Here is a 13,048-nt window from a genome sequence, read left to right as displayed (position 1 = left end):
TTTTTTTTGTAGATTTTTTTTCTAGATTTTTTTCTAGATTTTTTTTCTAGATTTTTTTTCTAGATTTTTTTTCTAGATTTTTTTCTAGATTTTTTTCTAGATTTTTTTTTTAGATTTTTTTTGCAGATTTTTTTTCTAGATTTTTTTTCTAGATTTTTTTCTAGATTTTTTTTCTAGATTTTTTTTCTAGATTTTTTTCTAGATTTTTTTTCTAGATTTTTTTCTAGATTTTTTTTCTAGATTTTTTTTCTAGATTTTTTTTCTAGTTTTTTTTCTAGATTTTTTTTCTAGATTTTTTTCTAGATTTTTTTCTAGATTTTTTTTCTAGATTTTTTTCTAGATTTTTTTTCTAGATTTTTTTCTAGATTTTTTTTGTAAATTGTTTTTGTAGATTTTTTTTGTAGATTTTTTTCTAGATTTTTTTTCTAGATTTTTTTTCTAGATTTTTTTTCTAGATTTTTTTTCTAGATTTTTTTTCTAGATTTTTTTTCTAGATTTTTTTCTAGATTTTTTTCTAGATTTTTTTTCTAGATTTTTTTCTAGATTTTTTTACTAGATTTTTTTTCTAGATTTTTTTTCTAGATTTTTTTTCTAGATTTTTTTCTAGATTTTTTTTGTAGATTTTTTTTCTAGATTTTTTTTCTAGATTTTTTTTCTAGATTTTTTTCTAGATTTTTTTCTAGATTTTTTTTCTAGATTTTTTTTCTAGATTTCTTTCTAGATTTTTTTTGCAGATTTTTTTTCTAGATTTTTTTTCCAAATTTTTTTTCTAGATTTTTTTCTAGATTTTTTTTGTAAATTGTTTTTGTAGATTTTTTTTGTAGATTTTTTTCTAGATTTTTTTCTAGATTTTTTTTCTAGATTTTTTTTCTAGATTTTTTTCTAGATTTTTTTTGCAGATTTTTTTTCTAGATTTTTTTTCCAAATTTTTTTTCTAGATTTTTTTCTAGATTTTTTTTGTAAATTGTTTTTGTAGATTTTTTTTTTAGATTTTTTTCTAGATTTTTTTTCTAGATTTTTTTTCTAGATTTTTTTTCTAGATTTTTTTTCTAGATTTTTTTTCTAGATTTTTTTTCTAGATTTTTTTCTAGATTTTTTTCTAGATTTTTTTTCTAGATTTTTTTCTAGATTTTTTTTCTAGATTTTTTTTCTAGATTTTTTTCTAGATTTTTTTTCTAGATTTTTTTTCTAGATTTTTTTTGTAGATTTTTTTTCTAGATTTTTTTTCTAGATTTTTTTCTAGATTTTTTTTGCAGATTTTTTTTCTAGATTTTTTTTCTAAATTTTTTTTCTAGATTTTTTTCTAGATTTTTTTCTAGATTTTTTTTGCAGATTTTTTTTCTAGATTTTTTTTCTAGATTTTTTTTCTAGATTTTTTTCTAGATTTTTTTCTAGATTTTTTTCTAGATTTTTTTTCTAGATTTCTTTCTAGATTTTTTTTGCAGATTTTTTTTCTAGATTTTTTTTCCAAATTTTTTTTCTAGATTTTTTTCTAGATTTTTTTTGTAAATTGTTTTTGTAGATTTTTTTTGTAGATTTTTTTCTAGATTTTTTTCTAGATTTTTTTTCTAGATTTTTTTTCTAGATTTTTTTCTAGATTTTTTTTGCAGATTTTTTTTCTAGATTTTTTTTCCAAATTTTTTTTCTAGATTTTTTTCTAGATTTTTTTTGTAAATTGTTTTTGTAGATTTTTTTTTTAGATTTTTTTCTAGATTTTTTTTCTAGATTTTTTTTCTAGATTTTTTTTCTAGATTTTTTTTCTAGATTTTTTTTCTAGATTTTTTTTCTAGATTTTTTTCTAGATTTTTTTCTAGATTTTTTTTCTAGATTTTTTTCTAGATTTTTTTTCTAGATTTTTTTTCTAGATTTTTTTCTAGATTTTTTTTCTAGATTTTTTTTCTAGATTTTTTTTGTAGATTTTTTTTCTAGATTTTTTTTCTAGATTTTTTTCTAGATTTTTTTTGCAGATTTTTTTTCTAGATTTTTTTTCTAAATTTTTTTTCTAGATTTTTTTCTAGATTTTTTTCTAGATTTTTTTTGCAGATTTTTTTTCTAGATTTTTTTTCTAGATTTTTTTTCTAGATTTTTTTCTAGATTTTTTTCTAGATTTTTTTTCTAGATTTTTTTCTAGATTTTTTTTCTAGATTTTTTTTCTAGATTTTTTTCTAGATTTTTTTTGTAAATTGTTTTTGTAGATTTTTTTTGTAGATTTTTTTCTAGATTTTTTTCTAGATTTTTTTTCTAGATTTTTTTTCTAGATTTTTTTCTAGATTTTTTTTGCAGATTTTTTTTCTAGATTTTTTTTCCAAATTTTTTTTCTAGATTTTTTTCTAGATTTTTTTTGTAAATTGTTTTTGTAGATTTTTTTTTTAGATTTTTTTCTAGATTTTTTTTCTAGATTTTTTTTCTAGATTTTTTTCTAGATTTTTTTCTAGATTTTTTTTCTAGATTTTTTTCTAGATTTTTTTTCTAGATTTTTTTTCTAGATTTTTTTCTAGATTTTTTTTCTAGATTTTTTTTCTAGATTTTTTTTCTAGATTTTTTTTCTAGATTTTTTTCTAGATTTTTTTTGCAGATTTTTTTTCTAGATTTTTTTTCTAAATTTTTTTTCTAGATTTTTTTCTAGATTTTTTTCTAGATTTTTTTTGCAGATTTTTTTTCTAGATTTTTTTTCTAGATTTTTTTTCTAGATTTTTTTCTAGATTTTTTTCTAGATTTTTTTTCTAGATTTTTTTCTAGATTTTTTTTCTAGATTTTTTTTCTAGATTTTTTTTCTAGATTTTTTTTCTAGATTTTTTTCTAGATTTTTTTTGTAGATTTTTTTTGTAGATTTTTTTTCTAGATTTTTTTTCTAGATTTTTTTTCTAGATTTTTTTCTAGATTTTTTTTGCAGATTTTTTTTCTAGATTTTTTTCTAGATTTTTTTTGTAGATTTTTTTTGTAGATTTTTTTCTAGATTTTTTTTCTAGATTTTTTTTCTAGATTTTTTTTCTAGATTTTTTTTCTAGATTTTTTTTCTAGATTTTTTTCTAGATTTTTTTCTAGATTTTTTTTCTAGATTTTTTTCTAGATTTTTTTTCTAGATTTTTTTTGTAGATTTTTTTCTAGATTTTTTTTGTAGATTTTTTTTGTAGATTTTTTTTCTAGATTTTTTTCTAGATTTTTTTTGTAGATTTTTTTTCTAGATTTTTTTTCTAGATTTTTTTCTAGATTTTTTTTCTAGATTTTTTTTCTAGATTTTTTTTCTAGATTTTTTTCTAGATTTTTTTCTAGATTTTTTTTCTAGATTTTTTTTCTAGATTTTTTTCTAGATTTTTTTTCTAGATTTTTTTTCTAGATTTTTTTCTAGATTTTTTTTGTAGATTTTTTTTCTAGATTTTTTTCTAGATTTTTTTTCTAGATTTTTTTTCTAGATTTTTTTTCTAGATTTTTTTCTAGATTTTTTTCTAGATTTTTTTTTTAGATTTTTTTTGCAGATTTTTTTTCTAGATTTTTTTTCTAGATTTTTTTCTAGATTTTTTTTCTAGATTTTTTTTCTAGATTTTTTTTCTAGATTTTTTTTCTAGATTTTTTTCTAGATTTTTTTTGTAGATTTTTTTTGTAGATCTTTTTCTAGATTTTTTTTCTAGATTTTTTTTCCAGATTTTTTTCTAGATTTTTTTTCTAGATTTTTTTTCTAGATTTTTTTCTAGATTTTTTTTCTAGATTTTTTTCTAGATTTTTTACTAGATTTTTTTTCTAGATTTTTTTTCTAGATTTTTTTCCTAGATTTTTTTCTAGATTTTTTTTGTAGATTTTTTTTGTAGATTTTTTTTGTAGATTTTTTTTCTAGATTTTTTTTGTAGATTTTTTTTGTAGATTTTTTTTGTAGATTTTTTTTGTAGATTTTTTCTAGATTTTTTTTGTAGATTTTTTTTCTAGATTTTTTTGTAGATTTTTTTTCTAGATTTTTTTCTAGATTTTTTTTCTAGATTTTTTTTCTAAATTTTTTTTCTAGATTTTTTTCTAGATTTTTTTCTAGATTTTTTTTGCAGATTTTTTTTCTAGATTTTTTTTCTAGATTTTTTTTCTAGATTTTTTTCTAGATTTTTTTCTAGATTTTTTTTCTAGATTTTTTTCTAGATTTTTTTTCTAGATTTTTTTTCTAGATTTTTTTTCTAGATTTTTTTTCTAGATTTTTTTCTAGATTTTTTTTGTAGATTTTTTTTCTAGATTTTTTTTCTAGATTTTTTTTCTAGATTTTTTTTCTAGATTTTTTTCTAGATTTTTTTTGCAGATTTTTTTTCTAGATTTTTTTTGTAAATTGTTTTTGTAGATTTTTTTTGTAGATTTTTTTCTAGATTTTTTTTCTAGATTTTTTTTCTAGATTTTTTTTCTAGATTTTTTTTCTAGATTTTTTTTCTAGATTTTTTTCTAGATTTTTTTCTAGATTTTTTTTCTAGATTTTTTTCTAGATTTTTTTTCTAGATTTTTTTTCTAGATTTTTTTCTAGATTTTTTTTGTAGATTTTTTTTGTAGATTTTTTTTCTAGATTTTTTTCTAGATTTTTTTTGTAGATTTTTTTTCTAGATTTTTTTTCTAGATTTTTTTCTAGATTTTTTTTCTAGATTTTTTTTCTAGATTTTTTTTCTAGATTTTTTTCTAGATTATTTTCTAGATTTTTTTTCTAGATTTTTTTTCTAGATTTTTTTCTAGATTTTTTTTCTAGATTTTTTTTCTAGATTTTTTTCTAGATTTTTTTTGTAGATTTTTTTTCTAGATTTTTTTCTAGATTTTTTTTCTAGATTTTTTTTCTAGATTTTTTTTCTAGATTTTTTTTCTAGATTTTTTTTCTAGATTTTTTTCTAGATTTTTTATCTAGATTTTTTTTCTAGATTTTTTTCTAGATTTTTTTTGTAGATTTTTTTTCTAGATTTTTTTTCTAGATTTTTTTCTAGATTTTTTTTCTAGATTTTTTTTCTAGATTTTTTTTCTAGATTTTTTTTCTAGATTTTTTTCTAGATTTTTTTTGTAGATTTTTTTTGTAGATCTTTTTCTAGATTTTTTTTCTAGATTTTTTTTCCAGATTTTTTTCTAGATTTTTTTTCTAGATTTTTTTTCTAGATTTTTTTCTAGATTTTTTTTCTAGATTTTTTTCTAGATTTTTTACTAGATTTTTTTTCTAGATTTTTTTTCTAGATTTTTTTCCTAGATTTTTTTCTAGATTTTTTTGTAGATTTTTTTTCTAGATTTTTTTCTAGATTTTTTTTCTAGATTTTTTTTCTAGATTTTTTTCTAGATTTTTTTTGTAGATTTTTTTTGTAGATTTTTTTTCTAGATTTTTTTCTAGATTTTTTTTGTAGATTTTTTTTCTAGATTTTTTTTCTAGATTTTTTTCTAGATTTTTTTTCTAGATTTTTTTTCTAGATTTTTTTTCTAGATTTTTTTCTAGATTTTTTTCTAGATTTTTTTTCTAGATTTTTTTTCTAGATTTTTTTCTAGATTTTTTTTCTAGATTTTTTTTCTAGATTTTTTTCTAGATTTTTTTTGTAGATTTTTTTTCTAGATTTTTTTCTAGATTTTTTTTCTAGATTTTTTTTCTAGATTTTTTTTCTAGATTTTTTTCTAGATTTTTTTCTAGATTTTTTTTTTAGATTTTTTTTGCAGATTTTTTTTCTAGATTTTTTTTCTAGATTTTTTTCTAGATTTTTTTTCTAGATTTTTTTTCTAGATTTTTTTCTAGATTTTTTTTCTAGATTTTTTTCTAGATTTTTTTTCTAGATTTTTTTTCTAGATTTTTTTCTAGATTTTTTTCTAGATTTTTTTTCTAGATTTTTTTCTAGATTTTTTTTCTAGATTTTTTTTCTAGATTTTTTTTCTAGATTTTTTTTCTAGATTTTTTTCTAGATTTTTTTTCTAGATTTTTTTTCTAGATTTTTTTTCTAGATTTTTTTTCTAGATTTTTTTTCTAGATTTTTTTCTAGATTTTTTTTGCAGATTTTTTTTCTAGATTTTTTTTGTAAATTGTTTTTGTAGATTTTTTTTGTAGATTTTTTTCTAGATTTTTTTTCTAGATTTTTTTTCTAGATTTTTTTTCTAGATTTTTTTTCTAGATTTTTTTTCTAGATTTTTTTCTAGATTTTTTTCTAGATTTTTTTTCTAGATTTTTTTCTAGATTTTTTTTCTAGATTTTTTTTCTAGATTTTTTTCTAGATTTTTTTTGTAGATTTTTTTTGTAGATTTTTTTTCTAGATTTTTTTCTAGATTTTTTTTGTAGATTTTTTTTCTAGATTTTTTTTCTAGATTTTTTTCTAGATTTTTTTTCTAGATTTTTTTTCTAGATTTTTTTTCTAGATTTTTTTCTAGATTTTTTTCTAGATTTTTTTTCTAGATTTTTTTTCTAGATTTTTTTCTAGATTTTTTTTCTAGATTTTTTTTCTAGATTTTTTTCTAGATTTTTTTTGTAGATTTTTTTTCTAGATTTTTTTCTAGATTTTTTTTCTAGATTTTTTTTCTAGATTTTTTTTCTAGATTTTTTTCTAGATTTTTTTCTAGATTTTTTTTTTAGATTTTTTTTGCAGATTTTTTTTCTAGATTTTTTTTCTAGATTTTTTTCTAGATTTTTTTTCTAGATTTTTTTTCTAGATTTTTTTTCTAGATTTTTTTTCTAGATTTTTTTCTAGATTTTTTTTGTAGATTTTTTTTGTAGATCTTTTTCTAGATTTTTTTTCTAGATTTTTTTTCCAGATTTTTTTCTAGATTTTTTTTCTAGATTTTTTTTCTAGATTTTTTTCTAGATTTTTTTTCTAGATTTTTTTCTAGATTTTTTACTAGATTTTTTTTCTAGATTTTTTTTCTAGATTTTTTTCCTAGATTTTTTTCTAGATTTTTTTGTAGATTTTTTTTCTAGATTTTTTTCTAGATTTTTTTTCTAGATTTTTTTTCTAGATTTTTTTTCTAGATTTTTTTTCTAGATTTTTTTCTAGATTTTTTTTGTAGATTTTTTTTGTAGATCTTTTTCTAGATTTTTTTTCTAGATTTTTTTTCCAGATTTTTTTCTAGATTTTTTTTCTAGATTTTTTTTCTAGATTTTTTTCTAGATTTTTTTTCTAGATTTTTTTCTAGATTTTTTACTAGATTTTTTTTCTAGATTTTTTTTCTAGATTTTTTTCCTAGATTTTTTTCTAGATTTTTTTGTAGATTTTTTTTCTAGATTTTTTTCTAGATTTTTTTTCTAGATTTTTTTTCTAGATTTTTTTCTAGATTTTTTTTGTAGATTTTTTTTGTAGATTTTTTTTCTAGATTTTTTTCTAGATTTTTTTTGTAGATTTTTTTTCTAGATTTTTTTTCTAGATTTTTTTCTAGATTTTTTTTCTAGATTTTTTTTCTAGATTTTTTTTCTAGATTTTTTTCTAGATTTTTTTCTAGATTTTTTTTCTAGATTTTTTTTCTAGATTTTTTTCTAGATTTTTTTTCTAGATTTTTTTTCTAGATTTTTTTCTAGATTTTTTTTGTAGATTTTTTTTCTAGATTTTTTTCTAGATTTTTTTTCTAGATTTTTTTTGTAGATTTTTTTTCTAGATTTTTTTCTAGATTTTTTTTCTAGATTTTTTTCTAGATTTTTTTTCTAGATTTTTTTTCTAGATTTTTTTTCTAGATTTTTTTCTAGATTTTTTTTCTAGATTTTTTTCTAGATTTTTTTCTAGATTTTTTTTCTAGATTTTTTTCTAGATTTTTTTCTAGATTTTTTTCTAGATTTTTTTTGTAAATTGTTTTTGTAGATTTTTTTTGTAGATTTTTTTCTAGATTTTTTTTCTAGATTTTTTTTCTAGATTTTTTTTCTAGATTTTTTTTCTAGATTTTTTTTCTAGATTTTTTTTCTAGATTTTTTTCTAGATTTTTTTCTAGATTTTTTTTCTAGATTTTTTTCTAGATTTTTTTACTAGATTTTTTTTCTAGATTTTTTTTCTAGATTTTTTTTCTAGATTTTTTTCTAGATTTTTTTTGTAGATTTTTTTTCTAGATTTTTTTTCTAGATTTTTTTTCTAGATTTTTTTCTAGATTTTTTTCTAGATTTTTTTTCTAGATTTTTTTTCTAGATTTTTTTCTAGATTTTTTTTGCAGATTTTTTTTCTAGATTTTTTTTCCAAATTTTTTTTCTAGATTTTTTTCTAGATTTTTTTTGTAAATTGTTTTTGTAGATTTTTTTTGTAGATTTTTTTCTAGATTTTTTTCTAGATTTTTTTTCTAGATTTTTTTTCTAGATTTTTTTCTAGATTTTTTTTGCAGATTTTTTTTCTAGATTTTTTTTCCAAATTTTTTTTCTAGATTTTTTTCTAGATTTTTTTTGTAAATTGTTTTTGTAGATTTTTTTGTAAGATTTTTTTCTAGATTTTTTTTCTAGATTTTTTTTCTAGATTTTTTTTCTAGATTTTTTTTCTAGATTTTTTTTCTAGATTTTTTTTCTAGATTTTTTTCTAGATTTTTTTCTAGATTTTTTTTCTAGATTTTTTTCTAGATTTTTTTTCTAGATTTTTTTTCTAGATTTTTTTCTAGATTTTTTTTGTAGATTTTTTTTCTAGATTTTTTTTGTAGATTTTTTTTCTAGATTTTTTTTCTAGATTTTTTTCTAGATTTTTTTTGCAGATTTTTTTTCTAGATTTTTTTTCTAAATTTTTTTTCTAGATTTTTTTCTAGATTTTTTTCTAGATTTTTTTTGCAGATTTTTTTTCTAGATTTTTTTTCTAGATTTTTTTTCTAGATTTTTTTCTAGATTTTTTTCTAGATTTTTTTTCTAGATTTTTTTCTAGATTTTTTTTCTAGATTTTTTTTCTAGATTTTTTTCTAGATTTTTTTTGTAAATTGTTTTTGTAGATTTTTTTTGTAGATTTTTTTCTAGATTTTTTTCTAGATTTTTTTTCTAGATTTTTTTTCTAGATTTTTTTCTAGATTTTTTTTGCAGATTTTTTTTCTAGATTTTTTTTCTAAATTTTTTTTCTAGATTTTTTTCTAGATTTTTTTCTAGATTTTTTTTGCAGATTTTTTTTCTAGATTTTTTTTCTAGATTTTTTTTCTAGATTTTTTTCTAGATTTTTTTCTAGATTTTTTTTCTAGATTTTTTTCTAGATTTTTTTTCTAGATTTTTTTTCTAGATTTTTTTCTAGATTTTTTTTGTAAATTGTTTTTGTAGATTTTTTTTGTAGATTTTTTTCTAGATTTTTTTCTAGATTTTTTTTCTAGATTTTTTTTCTAGATTTTTTTCTAGATTTTTTTTGCAGATTTTTTTTCTAGATTTTTTTTCCAAATTTTTTTTCTAGATTTTTTTCTAGATTTTTTTTGTAAATTGTTTTTGTAGATTTTTTTTTTAGATTTTTTTCTAGATTTTTTTTCTAGATTTTTTTTCTAGATTTTTTTCTAGATTTTTTTCTAGATTTTTTTTCTAGATTTTTTTCTAGATTTTTTTTCTAGATTTTTTTTCTAGATTTTTTTCTAGATTTTTTTTGTAGATTTTTTTTCTAGATTTTTTTTCTAGATTTTTTTTCTAGATTTTTTTTCTAGATTTTTTTCTAGATTTTTTTTGCAGATTTTTTTTCTAGATTTTTTTTCTAAATTTTTTTTCTAGATTTTTTTCTAGATTTTTTTCTAGATTTTTTTTGCAGATTTTTTTTCTAGATTTTTTTTCTAGATTTTTTTTCTAGATTTTTTTCTAGATTTTTTTCTAGATTTTTTTTCTAGATTTTTTTCTAGATTTTTTTTCTAGATTTTTTTTCTAGATTTTTTTTCTAGATTTTTTTTCTAGATTTTTTTCTAGATTTTTTTTCTAGATTTTTTTTCTAGATTTTTTTTCTAGATTTTTTTTCTAGATTTTTTTTCTAGATTTTTTTCTAGATTTTTTTTGCAGATTTTTTTTCTAGATTTTTTTTGTAAATTGTTTTTGTAGATTTTTTTTGTAGATTTTTTTCTAGATTTTTTTTCTAGATTTTTTTTCTAGATTTTTTTTCTAGATTTTTTTTCTAGATTTTTTTCTAGATTTTTTTCTAGATTTTTTTTCTAGATTTTTTTCTAGATTTGTTTTCTAGATTTTTTTTCTAGATTTTTTTCTAGATTTTTTTTGTAGATTTTTTTTGTAGATTTTTTTTGTAGATTTTTTTTGTAGATTTTTTCTAGATTTTTTTTGTAGATTTTTTTTCTAGATTTTTTTGTAGATTTTTTTTCTAGATTTTTTTCTAGATTTTTTTTCTAGATTTTTTTTCTAAATTTTTTTTCTAGATTTTTTTCTAGATTTTTTTCTAGATTTTTTTTGCAGATTTTTTTTCTAGATTTTTTTTCTAGATTTTTTTTCTAGATTTTTTTCTAGATTTTTTTCTAGATTTTTTTTCTAGATTTTTTTCTAGATTTTTTTTCTAGATTTTTTTTCTAGATTTTTTTTCTAGATTTTTTTTCTAGATTTTTTTCTAGATTTTTTTTGTAGATTTTTTTTCTAGATTTTTTTTCTAGATTTTTTTTCTAGATTTTTTTTCTAGATTTTTTTCTAGATTTTTTTTGCAGATTTTTTTTCTAGATTTTTTTTGTAAATTGTTTTTGTAGATTTTTTTTGTAGATTTTTTTCTAGATTTTTTTTCTAGATTTTTTTTCTAGATTTTTTTTCTAGATTTTTTTTCTAGATTTTTTTTCTAGATTTTTTTCTAGATTTTTTTCTAGATTTTTTTTCTAGATTTTTTTCTAGATTTTTTTTCTAGATTTTTTTTCTAGATTTTTTTCTAGATTTTTTTTGTAGATTTTTTTTGTAGATTTTTTTTCTAGATTTTTTTCTAGATTTTTTTTGTAGATTTTTTTTCTAGATTTTTTTTCTAGATTTTTTTCTAGATTTTTTTTCTAGATTTTTTTTCTAGATTTTTTTTCTAGATTTTTTTCTAGATTATTTTCTAGATTTTTTTTCTAGATTTTTTTTCTAGATTTTTTTCTAGATTTTTTTTCTAGATTTTTTTTCTAGATTTTTTTCTAGATTTTTTTTGTAGATTTTTTTTCTAGATTTTTTTCTAGATTTTTTTTCTAGATTTTTTTTCTAGATTTTTTTTCTAGATTTTTTTTCTAGATTTTTTTTCTAGATTTTTTTCTAGATTTTTTTTCTAGATTTTTTTTCTAGATTTTTTTCTAGATTTTTTTTGTAGATTTTTTTTCTAGATTTTTTTTCTAGATTTTTTTCTAGATTTTTTTTCTAGATTTTTTTTCTAGATTTTTTTTCTAGATTTTTTTTCTAGATTTTTTTCTAGATTTTTTTTGTAGATTTTTTTTGTAGATCTTTTTCTAGATTTTTTTTCTAGATTTTTTTTCCAGATTTTTTTCTAGATTTTTTTTCTAGATTTTTTTTCTAGATTTTTTTCTAGATTTTTTTTCTAGATTTTTTTCTAGATTTTTTACTAGATTTTTTTTCTAGATTTTTTTTCTAGATTTTTTTCCTAGATTTTTTTCTAGATTTTTTTGTAGATTTTTTTTCTAGATTTTTTTCTAGATTTTTTTTCTAGATTTTTTTTCTAGATTTTTTTCTAGATTTTTTTTGTAGATTTTTTTTGTAGATTTTTTTTCTAGATTTTTTTCTAGATTTTTTTTGTAGATTTTTTTTCTAGATTTTTTTTCTAGATTTTTTTCTAGATTTTTTTTCTAGATTTTTTTTCTAGATTTTTTTTCTAGATTTTTTTCTAGATTTTTTTCTAGATTTTTTTTCTAGATTTTTTTTCTAGATTTTTTTCTAGATTTTTTTTCTAGATTTTTTTTCTAGATTTTTTTCTAGATTTTTTTTGTAGATTTTTTTTCTAGATTTTTTTCTAGATTTTTTTTCTAGATTTTTTTTCTAGATTTTTTTTCTAGATTTTTTTCTAGATTTTTTTCTAGATTTTTTTTTTAGATTTTTTTTGCAGATTTTTTTTCTAGATTTTTTTTCTAGATTTTTTTCTAGATTTTTTTTCTAGATTTTTTTTCTAGATTTTTTTCTAGATTTTTTTTCTAGATTTTTTTCTAGATTTTTTTTCTAGATTTTTTTTCTAGATTTTTTTCTAGATTTTTTTCTAGATTTTTTTTCTAGATTTTTTTCTAGATTTTTTTTCTAGATTTTTTTTCTAGATTTTTTTTCTAGATTTTTTTTCTAGATTTTTTTCTAGATTTTTTTTCTAGATTTTTTTTCTAGATTTTTTTTCTAGATTTTTTTTCTAGATTTTTTTTCTAGATTTTTTTCTAGATTTTTTTTGCAGATTTTTTTTCTAGATTTTTTTTGTAAATTGTTTTTGTAGATTTTTTTTGTAGATTTTTTTCTAGATTTTTTTTCTAGATTTTTTTTCTAGATTTTTTTTCTAGATTTTTTTTCTAGATTTTTTTTCTAGATTTTTTTCTAGATTTTTTTCTAGATTTTTTTTCTAGATTTTTTTCTAGATTTTTTTTCTAGATTTTTTTTCTAGATTTTTTTCTAGATTTTTTTTGTAGATTTTTTTTGTAGATTTTTTTTCTAGATTTTTTTCTAGATTTTTTTTGTAGATTTTTTTTCTAGATTTTTTTTCTAGATTTTTTTCTAGATTTTTTTTCTAGATTTTTTTTCTAGATTTTTTTTCTAGATTTTTTTCTAGATTTTTTTCTAGATTTTTTTTCTAGATTTTTTTTCTAGATTTTTTTCTAGATTTTTTTTCTAGATTTTTTTTCTAGATTTTTTTCTAGATTTTTTTTGTAGATTTTTTTTCTAGATTTTTTTCTAGATTTTTTTTCTAGATTTTTTTTCTAGATTTTTTTTCTAGATTTTTTTCTAGATTTTTTTCTAGATTTTTTTTTTAGATTTTTTTTGCAGATTTTTTTTCTAGATTTTTTTTCTAGATTTTTTTCTAGATTTTTTTTCTAGATTTTTTTTCTAGATTTTTTTTCTAGATTTTTTTTCTAGATTTTTTTCTAGATTTTTTTTGTAGATTTTTTTTGTAGATCTTTTTCTAGATTTTTTTTCTAGATTTTTTTTCCAGATTTTTTTCTAGATTTTTTTTCTAGATTTTTTTTCTAGATTTTTTTCTAGATTTTTTTTCTAGATTTTTTT

This window comes from Oncorhynchus mykiss, chromosome 21 (assembly GCF_057628025.1).
Source record: "Oncorhynchus mykiss isolate SJ-2025 chromosome 21, ASM5762802v1, whole genome shotgun sequence".
In the NCBI taxonomy this organism is placed as follows: domain Eukaryota; kingdom Metazoa; phylum Chordata; class Actinopteri; order Salmoniformes; family Salmonidae; genus Oncorhynchus; species Oncorhynchus mykiss.
This window is presented reverse-complemented; position numbering follows the sequence as displayed.